Source organism: Pantherophis guttatus, chromosome 3 (genome assembly GCF_059756535.1).
Source record: "Pantherophis guttatus breed Tessera chromosome 3, ASM5975653v1, whole genome shotgun sequence".
NCBI classification, from domain to species: domain Eukaryota; kingdom Metazoa; phylum Chordata; class Lepidosauria; order Squamata; family Colubridae; genus Pantherophis; species Pantherophis guttatus.
This window is the reverse complement of record NC_142065.1, coordinates 122258328-122271634: the sequence shown is the minus strand read 5'-3', so window position 1 is coordinate 122271634 and position 13307 is coordinate 122258328. Positions and strand designations below refer to the sequence as shown.

Below are 13307 nucleotides of genomic sequence, written 5' to 3'. Positions count from 1 at the left end.
CTAGAGCAGAATTAATTCAAAGAGGTGAGAATATAACAGATGAAAGCATGAAAAGTATAATTATTAATTCCTTAGATCAAAGTTGGGACAATTTCTCAGTTAGATAGTCTCAACATAGAGCACTTGACAGTGGAAAACCTAGCTAGCAAACTGATTACAGAAGACAACTTAAGAAAGGATAGAAACATGTCTCGTAGAGAATATAAAACAGATAAAAGGCCACTCACTGTAGACAGACACAATCATCACCCTGAATGTTACTTATGTGGATCTAAGAGTCATTACAGAAGGGATTGCCCCAAAGCCACTCGAAGTAAAGATCATAATTATCTTAGAGACAGAGCAGAACATAGATATAGACATTCTCCAGAACACAGATTTAGACGTAGAGACTCTCCAAACCCCAACAACAGAAAAGAACGTAGAGACACCTCCAAAGAAAGATATTCAGGATCACTATACGGGCTAACTAAGCGGGGATACAATAACAAATACACCAAAAAGGAAAACCTCTGGTTAATCGATTCGGGCACAACCAACCACACCACATATGATGCTAGTATATTATCTTCATTTGTGAATTAAGATTCCACAATCAAAGTAGCCAATCAGACTAAAGTCAAAACAATTGGAAAAGGAGATATAATCTTACCAGAAATTGGCAAAATAGAGGGGGTCCTGGTTACACCCGATATTCCATACAATATACTGGCTGCCATTCGACTCAGCCAAGATCTAAATATAGAAATTGAAATTAAGGCAGGCCAAGATTACATGAACAAGAACGGGATGCGTATAGGAAGAACCACTATTATTGATGGTTTGCCTTATCTCAACACAACATACACCAATCAATATCTCACCAATACACTCACAGCACCAAATCAAACAACTAATGACAATCAACCAAAAACTCAAAATGATAAGCCCTCTATAGGGAAACTATTACATGATGATTGTGCACATCTCCTACATAGGAAATTAGGTCATATAAGTTTCCCCACAGTATAAAAAATGAAGAAATATACTAATGGTTTAAAAATAAAGAATTGTGACAATTATCTCGAGTGCTCAATTTGTAAGTCTGCCAAACTAAAAACAAAACCCAGACCCAAAAAATCAGTATGTACTAATATTTTTCCTACTCCTCTATACTATCATTGAATCAGATTCAATGGAATGTTACCTGGACATTCCATTTCAACCAGAAATAGCTTTCTCTAATAGCTCTAATAGCTTTCTCTGCCCTTTTCTTCCACCTCCCACACCCTTGGTGTACCTCTTTCCTCCTTTTCACCACAGTTCTCCCTGCAGCCTCCAAAAAAACCCAAAGCTGCTGTCTCCCAAATAGAGCAGCAGAGTGGCAAATCTGCCTTTGATGTCTGGGAGAAAATATGTATTCAGAATGTCTCCAATCTGCTGGATGTGCAGCTGATAGGCTGAAATATGGTAAACAAACAAGCTTCATAGCAAAAGTCTTACATTAGTATTCTATTTTGCTTCTTTTGTTTTCTTAAATTTCCTCCAGAGCTCTTACAGCATCTCCATTATTTACATCATAGTGGGCTCAGCACCTAAATTATATAAATTAGATTACAAATTAGGGGTAGTATGCATGGAGAATTTTGAATCAGGTCAAATGGTTAGAATTCATCAGGTGAATCGCAATACATCCCAAATTGCCCCAATTCCATTTGACTTTCATTTTTCCTCAAGCTGAAGCTGAGCTGTGATCCATTAGCAATAAAACATATTTGTATGTAACAACATGCACAGCTGGTAGTAACATTGGTCATGGCAGTCCTACTTTTTAAGCTGGTATCTTTATGATCTCTTGCTGGTATTTTCTGATTAATATAACACAGAATAAAAAGGCTTTGGAGGTCTTCTAGTTCAACCCACTGCTCAAGCAAGAAACCTTATACCATTCTGGACACCGTTGTCCAATCTTTTCTTGAAACTCTCCAGTGATAGAGCACCCACAATTCTGGAGGCACTGATTGTTTACTGTCAGGAAATTTTTCCTTAGTTCTAGGTTAGATCTTGTCAGGAATAAATGCCTTGCCTCTGACCCAGAGCTAGAGGCAGGGGGGCTGGACAAGCCAGCCCCCAAGGTCCACCCTAACCCAATAACCCCTCCTTAGCCACGCCCAGGGGGTACTTAAGGGTCAGCCATGCGGTCCTGCCTCAGTTCCAGACTTGTACCTGTAATGATAAGATGCTTCATTAATAAACAATATCTGATTCAATGAATATCTGCTTATGGAGTTATTGGGCACGATCCTTGAACACATTTAACAATATGGTAGCAGAGGATGGTTTAATAGCCCAATCCACAACATGCAAAGGACCACGACAGACAGGGTGAATACCAGAGCATTCACCAAGAAGATGGCAGAACGGCCTGCCCAACCCGAAGCCACGCAAGGAGAGGCACCCGAGACGAGCGGCCTACTCCACCACCCATGCACCCCGGCCAGAAGCAACGAGGGGTGGAAGAAACACGAAACCCCAAAAGGAGAAAAGCACGACCTAAAAGGAAAACTCCTGGAGCTGATAGATTTGTCACAAAGCAACACCGACCTCATCGCAGAACTCCGAAGCCTGATCAAAGGCTGCGAAGCAGCGAGTGAGGAAGATGAAGACGAATCCGATTACAGCGATGAAGATGCGGTAAGGGAGGACTTCCCTCACCAGAAACCCACCGAAAAGGCCGAAGGAGACTTCGCACCCTTTTTACAGCGGCCATCTTGGGAGGCGGCATCATCAAAAATGGCCGACCACCCAGCAATAGATTCCCGAGATTTGAATCTCATGGCGGGAATTGGGGCCTACTCTAAAGTAGCCGCCCAAAACTACCACAAAAAACAAGAAAGCCCAAAGCCAAAACCTACAGGCCCGCCTACCGAGCCCGAGGTCAACAAAGCCATCGAACTAATCACCGCGGCCCTAGGGGACAAGATGAAGTTACCAAACATGCACCCCGGTGCCAGGCCAAAGTGCAAAGGGGACCCTAACACGAAGAGGGCTGACACCGGCACCCACCCTGGGGAACTGACCGCCACCGCATGGGCCCAGGGCCACCCAGAGCTCCCAAGGAGCCTCCCCATAAAAACAGGGCACCGAAGGCGATGGGACTACTCACCGGACCAACGACCGGGACCAGATCCATGGCCCACGGGGCCATCCGCAGGCAGGGGACGTCCATCGGCAGGCAGGGGACTTGGCCCAACACCCGGAGGCGACACCCACACAAAGCCGGGCCATCCGGGACCATTCGCGGCCCCAACGGGACTTCTGACCTCCACCGACGACCCTCACCGCTTCCCGAGGCTCCAGACGACGATCCGCGACGATCCCGAACAAGCGAGGCCGACCAAGGAGGAACCGAAGGCCCATCCGGAAGATTGGGGCCTTCACCCGGGAGCTGCGGGGACGAGCTCCTCACTCCACGGCGGCTGGGCAGAAATGAACCTCACGCATGCACAATGCATCCCTGTAAGAGAAACGGAACAAGACATAGAGCTACACCGACGCAAGCACACAGAGACAAGTCAGTTCAGACTTGCCACAGTCGTTCCTCTGCCTTATTGTGAGTACCCTTACGTGAGGAACCATGGACAGCGACATAATGTAAGTAATTTAACTTACAATTCAGGGACTTTGCCAAGTGACTTTCCCAAACTAAGACTAGATGGGGAGAATTTCCTGGACTGGAACCAGCAGCTCCAAGTCACCCTGCTAAAGGAAGATCTACTATCCCTAGTCACTGACCCCCCAGAAAAACCCTGGACTTTTGAATTAGATTGCATCCACCATAAAGCATACTGTATTGTTATTGCCAGCATTACTCCCAGTATTTACCCCAGCATTAGCCACCACTTGACTGCTCTAGAGGTAATACAGAGGATGCACAAACTATTTTACTGCCAAAGCGTAGCAAGCACCACCAGGTTATCCAGGGAGTTCTACGCCACCAAACTTAAAGCAGGGACCCCAATGAGTGAACATTTACTGTCACTAAATACCACCAGGGCTCAGCTGACACAAAGGGGGGAGGCCATAAGTGAGAGGACCATGATAAGCATCATTGTAAATTCCCTAGACCCCAGCTGGGACACCTTCATCATGCAGATAGACAACCTAGGGTCAGGGAAACTCTCACTGGAATTACTAACAAGCAAACTAATAGCTGAAGACAGCATCAGGAAAGACCGCTCACTAAGCCGCAGAGAGCAAAGACCCAGCAGGAAGGCTGAGCCACAGGGTAGGAACTACAGTAACACAGAATGCTACATATGCGGGTCAAGAAACCACTACAAAAGGGACTGCCCTAGAAACACAGGGGACAGGGACAGGTCACATAGAAGGGACAGACCAGAACAAAGGGCAAGATACACTAGCAGACGCTCACCAGAGGACAGACACAGGCATAGGGATTCCCCTAGCCCCAGGGATAGGAGAAACCACAGGGACAGCTCCAGGGAGAGCCAGACTGGATCACTGTATGGCATAGGAGATCAAGAGCGACACATAGGCCAGGACAGGGAGGAAGGCACATGGCTGCTAGACTCAGGGGCCACAAACCATACCACATATGACCGTAACTTGCTAACCTCATTTACAGAAGAAAGTTTTATAATAAAAGTGGCTAACCAGAACAATGTGCAAGTAACAGGTAAAGGTAACGCATACGTGCCGGGGATAGGAGTAATACAAGGAGTGCTATTAGTGCCAAATATACCCTATAGCATCCTTGCCACCCTAAAACTAAGCAAGGACAACAATGTCGAGGTGACATTCAAGGAAGGAAAGGCACAGGTAACTAGAGGGGGCAAAAGAATAGGGAAAGTAGTAATCAGTGGGGAACTGCCATTCTTCCACCCAGTCAGGGACAAACAGCCCAAGGTAAACAATCACCGGAAGGTTAGACCCGACAACCCAGACAACACAAGTGGGGAAATAGAGGGGGTTAGTCACACACACACCACTGATGATCCAAGTGAGCAGGGGACATCCAGGAAAGAAAAGCCAGCGATAGGAAAGCTAATGCATGACAACTGTGCCCACCTATTACACAGAAGACTAGGACACATTAGCTTCCCTGTGAGGAAACAAAGCACTCTACAAGGCTAGGCTGGTGGCACAGGGGTTCGCCCAAAAATACCCTGATGATTACACGGAAACGTACTCTCCCACAGTCAGGGCTGAAAGCATAAAATGTGCGTTGGCAATTGCATCACTACTTGGGTTAGAAGTACATCAATTCGACGTGCAAACCACGTATCTGCACGCTGAGCTCGATAAAGAGATATACGTGAGAGCGCCACCTAGCCAAAACACCAGGAAGGGAGAAACCTGGATCCTAAACCGAAGCTTGTATGGACTCAAACAGTCAGGGAAACGCTGGTACGAATGCTTATCCAAGACATTGAAGTCCATGGGATTCTCAGCCACCTCGGCCGACAACTGCTTCTTCACCAAGAAGTCAGACAATTCCCTCGAGTATGTCTTGATATACGTGAACGATATATTGTATATCGGTGATCAGTCTAACAAATGTAATGACTTCGCCAATGAGTTGGGAAAACATTTTACACTGAAGATATTGGGTAAGGTAGATAAATACTTGGGGGTGCAAATCACAAAAACAGACAGAGGTTTCCAACTGTCACAGAAAGACAAAATTTTGGAACTGATACATAAATGCAACATGACAAACGCCAAGGGGTGCGAAACACCAATGCAACCAGACTTCTTGAAGGACATGTATAATGAGGCTGAGGCATTCAAAGACAACACATTATACAGATCCACCATAGGCTCCCTATTATACATTGCGAACTGGACAAGGCCAGACATCACCCTGCCAGTTAACTTGCTGTCCCGACATGTAGGTAAACCCACTGTGTACCACTGGGAAGCCATCAAAAGGGTATTGAGATACCTAAAGCATAGCTCCGATGCTTGCCTAGCACTGGAACCCGAGAATACCACAACACCCATACTCACATGCTATGCAGACGCTGACTGGGCTGGGGATGTGAAAAGCAGAAAGAGCACTTCAGGTTACGTATTCTTTCTAAACAACAGCCCAGTACATTGGTACACAGGCAAACAGGATCTGGTAGCTACATCCACAACAGAGGCCGAATATATTTGTTTATCCAAGGCCGCCAACAACCTGGTCTGGTTTGATGACCTGTTCGCAGACATATGGGCCGAACCGAACTATCCCATCATCATGCACGAGGACAATAAAGCTGCTATGGAAATATCAAAGGCTGAAGCAGTGGGTCAAAGGTCGAGGAATATCGACATAAAGTATAAACACGTTAGACAGTTCGCAAGCATAGGATTCATAAGAGTTATACATTGTGACACAGAAGAACAAACAGCGGATATTCTAACAAAACCATTGCAAAACAAACAGCACACATATCTAACATCAAAATTAGGTGTCCTACTAAAAAAGACACCTCAGGTATGCACCACCCAAGAACACCTCGGCCAGGCATTTAGAGGGGGTTTTGTCAGGAATAAATGCCTTGCCTCTGACCCAGAGCTAGAGGCAGGGGGGCTGGACAAGCCAGCCCCCAAGGTCCACCCTAACCCAATAACCCCTCCTTACCTTAGCCACGCCCAGGGGGTACTTAAGGGTCAGCCATGCGGTCCTGCCTCAGTTCCAGACTTGTACCTGTAATGATAAGATGCTTCATTAATAAACAATATCTGATTCAATGAATATCTGCTTATGGAGTTATTGGGCACGATCCTTGAACACATTTAACAGATCTCTCTTTAATTATCTTCCACCCATTACTCCTCATTCTGCTCTCAGATGTTTTGAAAAATAAGTTGACCCCTTCTTCTCTGTGACAGCCCCACTGGTACCGAAAGACAGCTATCATGTCATCCCTAATCCTTCTCTTTGTTAGTCTAGGGATACCTAATTCTCTCAATCATTCAACATATGCTGTAGCCTCCAGTCCCTTAATCATCTTTGTTGTTCTCTCTATTCTTTCTAGTGTCTCAGCATCTTTTTTGTATTGTGGTGACCAGAACTGGACAATATTCTGAGTGCAGTCAGTCCACTGCAGTATAAATCAATGAAAGTTAATCCCGCCCCTTTGTTTTTTCAAAAACAAACAAACAAACAAAAAACACCACCCAACTGCAGAGAATGAAAAATTAGTAGAATGGCAGAGTCATTGCTTCTGGGGTCTCTGCTTTGTGGCATTCATGCATTTTGCTTCATTTTCAGGGTTAATTAATCAGCCTTTCTGGAACTGACATTTGTTATTCCATGTCCTGGTTTCTGGAGTGATTCAGAAGAAGTATTGTATGGCAACAGGCAAAAGGCTGCTTCATTTATCCGGCTGCAGCTATTGGCTCTTTGGCTTCTCATAAACTACTAGAGGAAAATATTTCTTTTCCCCAATGGGTAAAAGAACAATTACTGGATTGGATATGATTGAATGGAACTGAAAGATAGAGCATTCTTGCCCCTTCACAGCTTTGATTTGTCACCTCTTATAGTACCATTTAGCTTTTTCTATAGTCTTTTATAGACGGCTTGAGTTTTCCCTTCACCTTAATATGCTCTCAGTTGTTTAATTTTCCTATTCACCTACTTAGGAAGAAACTATTAAAATCTTGCTAATTCTTACTTTAAGTTTAAAAGGTAGTCTTGAAAGATGACATAAGATTTAAAGGGCAGCCTGTGGATATTTTTTCACAGCAATGAATCTTCGTTGCTTGACAAGTCAAGACAATTGTTCTTTGAAAATGACTTTGAAGACTTTTTCATCTTTTGATATTAAGGGTCAGATATTGTATTTTTAAAATTATGCTTTGCTTATATTTCAAAGAATTTATTACAATTAATACTTTCAATAGCAACAGTAATGTTTGCAATGACAACTGCCTACTTAATAGAAGAGGACACAAAGCTTTTTAAACCTCTTAATCTTATTTGTTGTAAGAGTCTGTTTAAAATCACTTTTATCTGCCTTTACCTGAATATTGCCACTGCCAGTGAATTGCCTATTGATTCAAGCACTTTATGCAAGCAAAATATGATAACTCTGTAGCCAGCTGTCCTTAGAACTGCTGCCATAAAAATGTGACATACAGTAGTGCTACTGTTAAATGGGAGTATAAAAGATAAAAAAGTGCAAGGATAATAGCTCGTGGGAAACAAAAACAGAAGACTGCATGAGACAGTTCTTTTCTTTTTCTTTTTTATATATTTTTTTAAAAAAAACAAAAGACAAAGATAAAACATTCCATCTGTCCTTATGCAGTGTGTCATCTGGATACGTACAGCTCTGTGCTACATCGTTCCTCATTTATCACATCTTTCACGTTCACATTAACACTAATTTTATAATTTGTTAAGTACATTACACATTTAAATATTGTAAAATTCCCCATTTTCTTCTTAACATCTTTCAGTAATAATACCATATTAACATCAAATATCATTATTCTCTTCATACATATACTAACTATTTCCATATTATTTATAACTCTTTCTTAATATATTTTCTACTTATTTTTGGTCTCCTTCATTTCCAAACTCCATTTTTATTCTCCAACCATTGATAAAATACTTCCCATATCATATAATATTCAGTTTGCTCTTTCTTTTTAATTGCTAATGTTAATCTATTCATTTCTGCACATTCTAATATTTTCCTTATCACCTTCTCTACAATAGGAATCTCTCCACTTTTCCAATATTGTGCAAATATAATTCTAGCTGCGATTAATACATGAATAATTATATATACATTCTCTTTATTATAGGTTTCCGGTAAAAGTCCTAACAGGAATATTTCTGGTTTCAACTCAATACGTTGTTGTATCATCTCTTCCAACCATGTCTTAATTTTTCCCAAGTACTTCTTTGCTTCTTCACATGTCCAACACATGTGATAGTAAGATCCAGGTAATTGGTGACACTTCCAACATTTAGCTGATTTATCTTTAAACATCTTTGCCAGCCTCGCCAGTGGTAAATGCCATCTGTAAAACATCTTATACAAATTCTCTTTATATGCAGTTGACATCATTAATTTATAATTCCTATTCCACAATTTCTGCCATTTATCCAATTCTATCACATAACCAAAGTTTTTCGCCCATGCTATCATTGTCTCTTTTACTTGTTTCTCCTCCAATTTCATACCCAATAGATAATTATACAATTTCTTTATTGCCCTCTCTTCTGTTCCTGCTAGGAGTTTATCTAACTCCATTAATTCTTTATAAAAGCCCTGTAATTTAACATCTTTCTCATATGGCCGACCATGGGCGACCGTGGCCGAATATGGGCGGCGGCGTCTGCGTCTGTGAGCCTCATGGAAGCTCGCTGCTCGCCGCGAGAGAGGTGTGAGAGAGATGCGAGAGAGATGGTGGTGGCATGAGAGACGGCGGCTGTGGCGACCATGGACGGCGGCGTCTGTGGCAGAGGATGGCGAGCGATGGCGGATGGCGGTGGGCCTGATTTTGACCAGATGGCCCGTAGGCCTGAAGCCGGGGTGGCACTGGCGCCATTAGCTGTGGTGGCGCTGGGGCTGACTTTCACCGGACTGCGGACCGCAGACGCCTGGTAGGAGGAAGGGGGTGTCTGCGGGATGAAGATTCCGGTGAGGAGGCTGTTAGAGATCTTGCGTCGATGACAGCGCCAGTGGGACCCCGGTTGGCCAGCAGATCGGCCGGAGTTCAGAAATTGAGGTTGGCGAGGGGTTCTATGCTGGTGGGACCCTCCATTATGGTTGAAGAACTCCTGCAGATTGATTCCACCCCTGTTCTAGGAGTGAGGTCCTCCTTATCGATATCATTGGAGGCTTGGACTGCAAATGGAATTTCCTGATGGAGTCGTTTCCCCCCCCAACCTGTTTTTCCATCTGCCTTGTAAGACACTTGATTGACCTCAACGTGGACTCTTTTACTTCTGGAGTTTTGGGACCCAGCTCTGTTTTTCGACCTGTTTCCTGGCTGTATGGAAGACAATACAGTTACGGGAGGATTGATGGAGCCGGTTCCACACTACGTTCGCCGTGGAAGGGATATTCATCTTTCAGGGCTAATAGGGCCAACCACTGTGAGAGGGTGGTTGGACTTTTCCATCTTGCCTTGATTAGGATGACCAACCACCGTGAGAGGGTGGTTGGATAGTTCCCCCCAGCTGGACAGAACGTGAGGACTCCTACCCATTACCGTGAGAGGGTAGTGGTGACTCTTCCGATTAACTTAGTCTTGCTTCCTGGACATTGGAAACCATCATTATAGACCCCTAGGCCATGTCTAGGCCAAATTTGTATTATCACTCCAGTGTTTTTAAATGTATTCTAGGGCAAAGCTTCTTGCGCTGCGAGATTCCCCCCTCTCACAGGCTTGGCCCTCTATGTTATCGAGGGCCCACCTTAATGATGGGTCTTGGGACCCCGAGAGGTGGCATGTCGCAAAAAGGGGATTGAGGGATTTTTTTAAGGACATTTTTAAATAGACTTTTAAGGGGTTCTGAGGGGTGGAGAGGTTATGTGGGTTTGGGGGAAAACCCACGGGGGATGGAGACTAGTCCGGCTGTTAATGGTGCCATAGGGGGTACGGACTCTGGGGGAAAAGGGACTGTTAGAATGCCCTCTATTGAGGGCTTCTCCATTAATATGCTGAGTGGGAGGGGCAAGTATGGCGGGAGCAGGGGGCCATATCATGTGGTGGGGGCATGCGCTCGCTATCTCCGAGCGATTGCGTGCCCCGGTCCCCTTAGCTCTTCCCGTTCCCCAGGTTGCTTAGAGTCTCAGGGCCCGAGTCTCCGGCTGATGTTGTGTAATGCCAGGTCCGTAGTAAATAAAGCCCCCTTCATTTGTGATCTTATTCAGGAGGGGGGAGTGGACCTGGCAGGTATTACGGAGACCTGGTTGGGCCATGAGGGGGGGGGGTTCCCTCATGGAGATGTGCCCATCAGCCTCCATGCATTTCATCAGCCGAGAGCTCAGGGCAGGGGCGGGGGGGTGGCAGTCATTCTAAGAGAAGGTCTTGATCCGAGGGAGACCACTGTACTTCAGATAGACAGATGTGAGTCCCTTCTTGTGAAGTGGGGTCGTGGGGTGCAGATGGGTTTGTTGATCATGTACCTGGCTCCCTGCCACATGGCAACGACCCTGCCCGAACTCCTCAATGTTATAGCCGAGGTGGCGGCTGATACCCCCAGACTTGTGGTCATGGGGGATTTCAACCTGCCATCCATCAGTGAAACATCTGAGGTAGCTCGGGAGTTCATGGCTTCCATGATGGCCATGGACCTGACCCAAGTAATTCACGGCCCTACTCACATGGGGGGACACACTCTGGACTTAGTTTTTATCTCTGGTCAGTGGTTGAGTGGCCTTGATATAGGGGATATAGATATTGAACCCTTGTCATGGTCTGACCACTCGCTCCTTCGACTTGACTTTCTGACCGCCGCACCCCATCGCAGGGAGGCGGAGCCGACCAGGTGGTTCTGCCCCAGGCGCCTGATGGATCCTGATAGGTTCCAGATAGAGCTTGGGCCATTTCCTGAGACTCTAGCTCATGACTCGGCCGATGACCTGGTGGCCGCCTGGGATAGTGTGGCTGCTGGGGCTTTGGACCGGGTCGTGCCTTTGCGGCCTCTGACCCGGCACCGAACTCACTTAGCTCCTTGGTTCTCCGAGGAGCTGAGAGAGATGAAGCGCCGGAAAAGACGCCTAGAGAGCGGTTGGAGGGCCAGTCGTTCCAAATCTGACTTGACACTGGTAAGGTCTCATATTAAGACCTATCTAGCGGCGATAAAAGCGGTGAAATCTAGCTATTTTGCCACTCACATCATCAGATAACCGCCCAGCCGCCCTGTTCAGGGTGACCCGCTCCCTTCTCCATCTGAGAGCGCGGGAGGACCCCTTGCAGGGCCGAGCTGAGGATTTTGTACAGTATCTGTATGATAAAATAACTCAGATTCGGGAAGACTGACTGGGTTAGTTCAGACGAGATGACTGAGGCAGGCCTTGAGAGTGTTATCTGGGAGGAGTTCGATCCTGTGGCTCCCGAGGACGTGGACAGGATCCTGGGATGGCTGAACGCGACCACATGTTTATTGGACCTGTGTCCCTCCTGGTTGGTGCTGGCTTCCCGGGAGGTTACACGAGGCTGGCTCCAGGGGATTATCAACGCTTCTTTGAGTGAGGGTGTCCTGCCGGCCGCCTTGAAAGAGGCGGTGGTGAGGCCTCTCCTCAAGAAGCCATCCCTGGATCCGGCTGTTTTGGCAAACTATCATCCAGTCTCCAACCTTCGCTTTATTGCGAAGGTTGTTGAGAGTGTGGTGGCGTGACAGCTTCCCCAGTACCTGGATGAAGCTGTCTATTTGGACCCGCTCCAGTCCGGCTTCAGACCTGGGTACAGCATGGAAACGGCATTGGTCGCATTGGTGGATGATCTCTGGAGGGCTCGGGATAGGGGTTATTCCTCTATCCTGGTCCTGTTAGACCTCTCAGCGGCTTTTGATACCATCGACCATGGTATCATGTTGCGCCGGCTGGAGGGACTGGGAGTGGGGGGCACCATTTTGCGGGGGTTCTCCTCCTATCTCTCCAACCGGTCGCAATCCGTGTTGACAGGGGGGCAGCGGTCGACCCCAAGGCGCCTTGTTTGTGGGGTGCCACAAGGGTCGGTCCTCTCGCCCCTCCTGTTCAACATTTATGTGAAGCCGCTGGGTGAGATCATCCGTGGTTTTGGGGTGGAGTTCCATCAGTACGCTGATGATACTCAGCTGTACATCTCCACCCCAGACCATCCCAACGATGCCTTGGAAGTGATGTCCCAGTGCCTGGAGGCCGTGCGGGTCTGGATGGGGAGAAACAGGCTTCGACTCAACCCTTCCAAGATCGAGTGGCTGTGGCTGCCGGTGTCCTGGTATAGCCAGCTGACGCCATCGCTGGTTATTGGGGGCGAATCATTGGCCCCCATGGAAAGGGCTCGCAACTTGGGTGTCCTCGTCGATGCACGGCTGTCTTTAGAAGGGCATATGACGGCTGTGGCCAGGGGGGCTTTTTATCAGGTTCACCTGATACTCCAGTTGCGTCCTTTTCTGGATCGGGACTCCCTACGCACGGTCACTCAAGCACTCGTCACCTCTCATCTGGACTATTGTAACGCTCTCTACATGGGGCTCCCCTTGGGGTACACCCGGAGGCTCCAACTGGTGCAGAATGCGGCTGTGCGGGGGATTATGGGAGCGACGGGGCGCTCCCATGTGACTCCTCTCCTGCGCGAGCTGC

General features: G+C 46.6%; 1 protein-coding gene across 1 annotated transcript in view; it reads right to left on the bottom strand.

Annotated features, from left to right (window-relative positions):
• The window catches only part of SEC23B (SEC23 homolog B, COPII component), a 51252-nt gene extending 44560 nt beyond the window's left edge, over nt 1-6692 (bottom strand). The window contains exons 1-3 of the mRNA XM_034411736.3: nt 6632-6692; nt 1483-3496; nt 653-735 (exon numbers count right to left, since the gene is read on the bottom strand). The gene's annotated coding sequence lies outside the window, so the exon portion shown is untranslated. The remainder of the gene's footprint in view (nt 1-652; nt 736-1482; nt 3497-6631) is intronic.
• Between the last annotated feature and the right edge of the window lie 6615 nt (nt 6693-13307).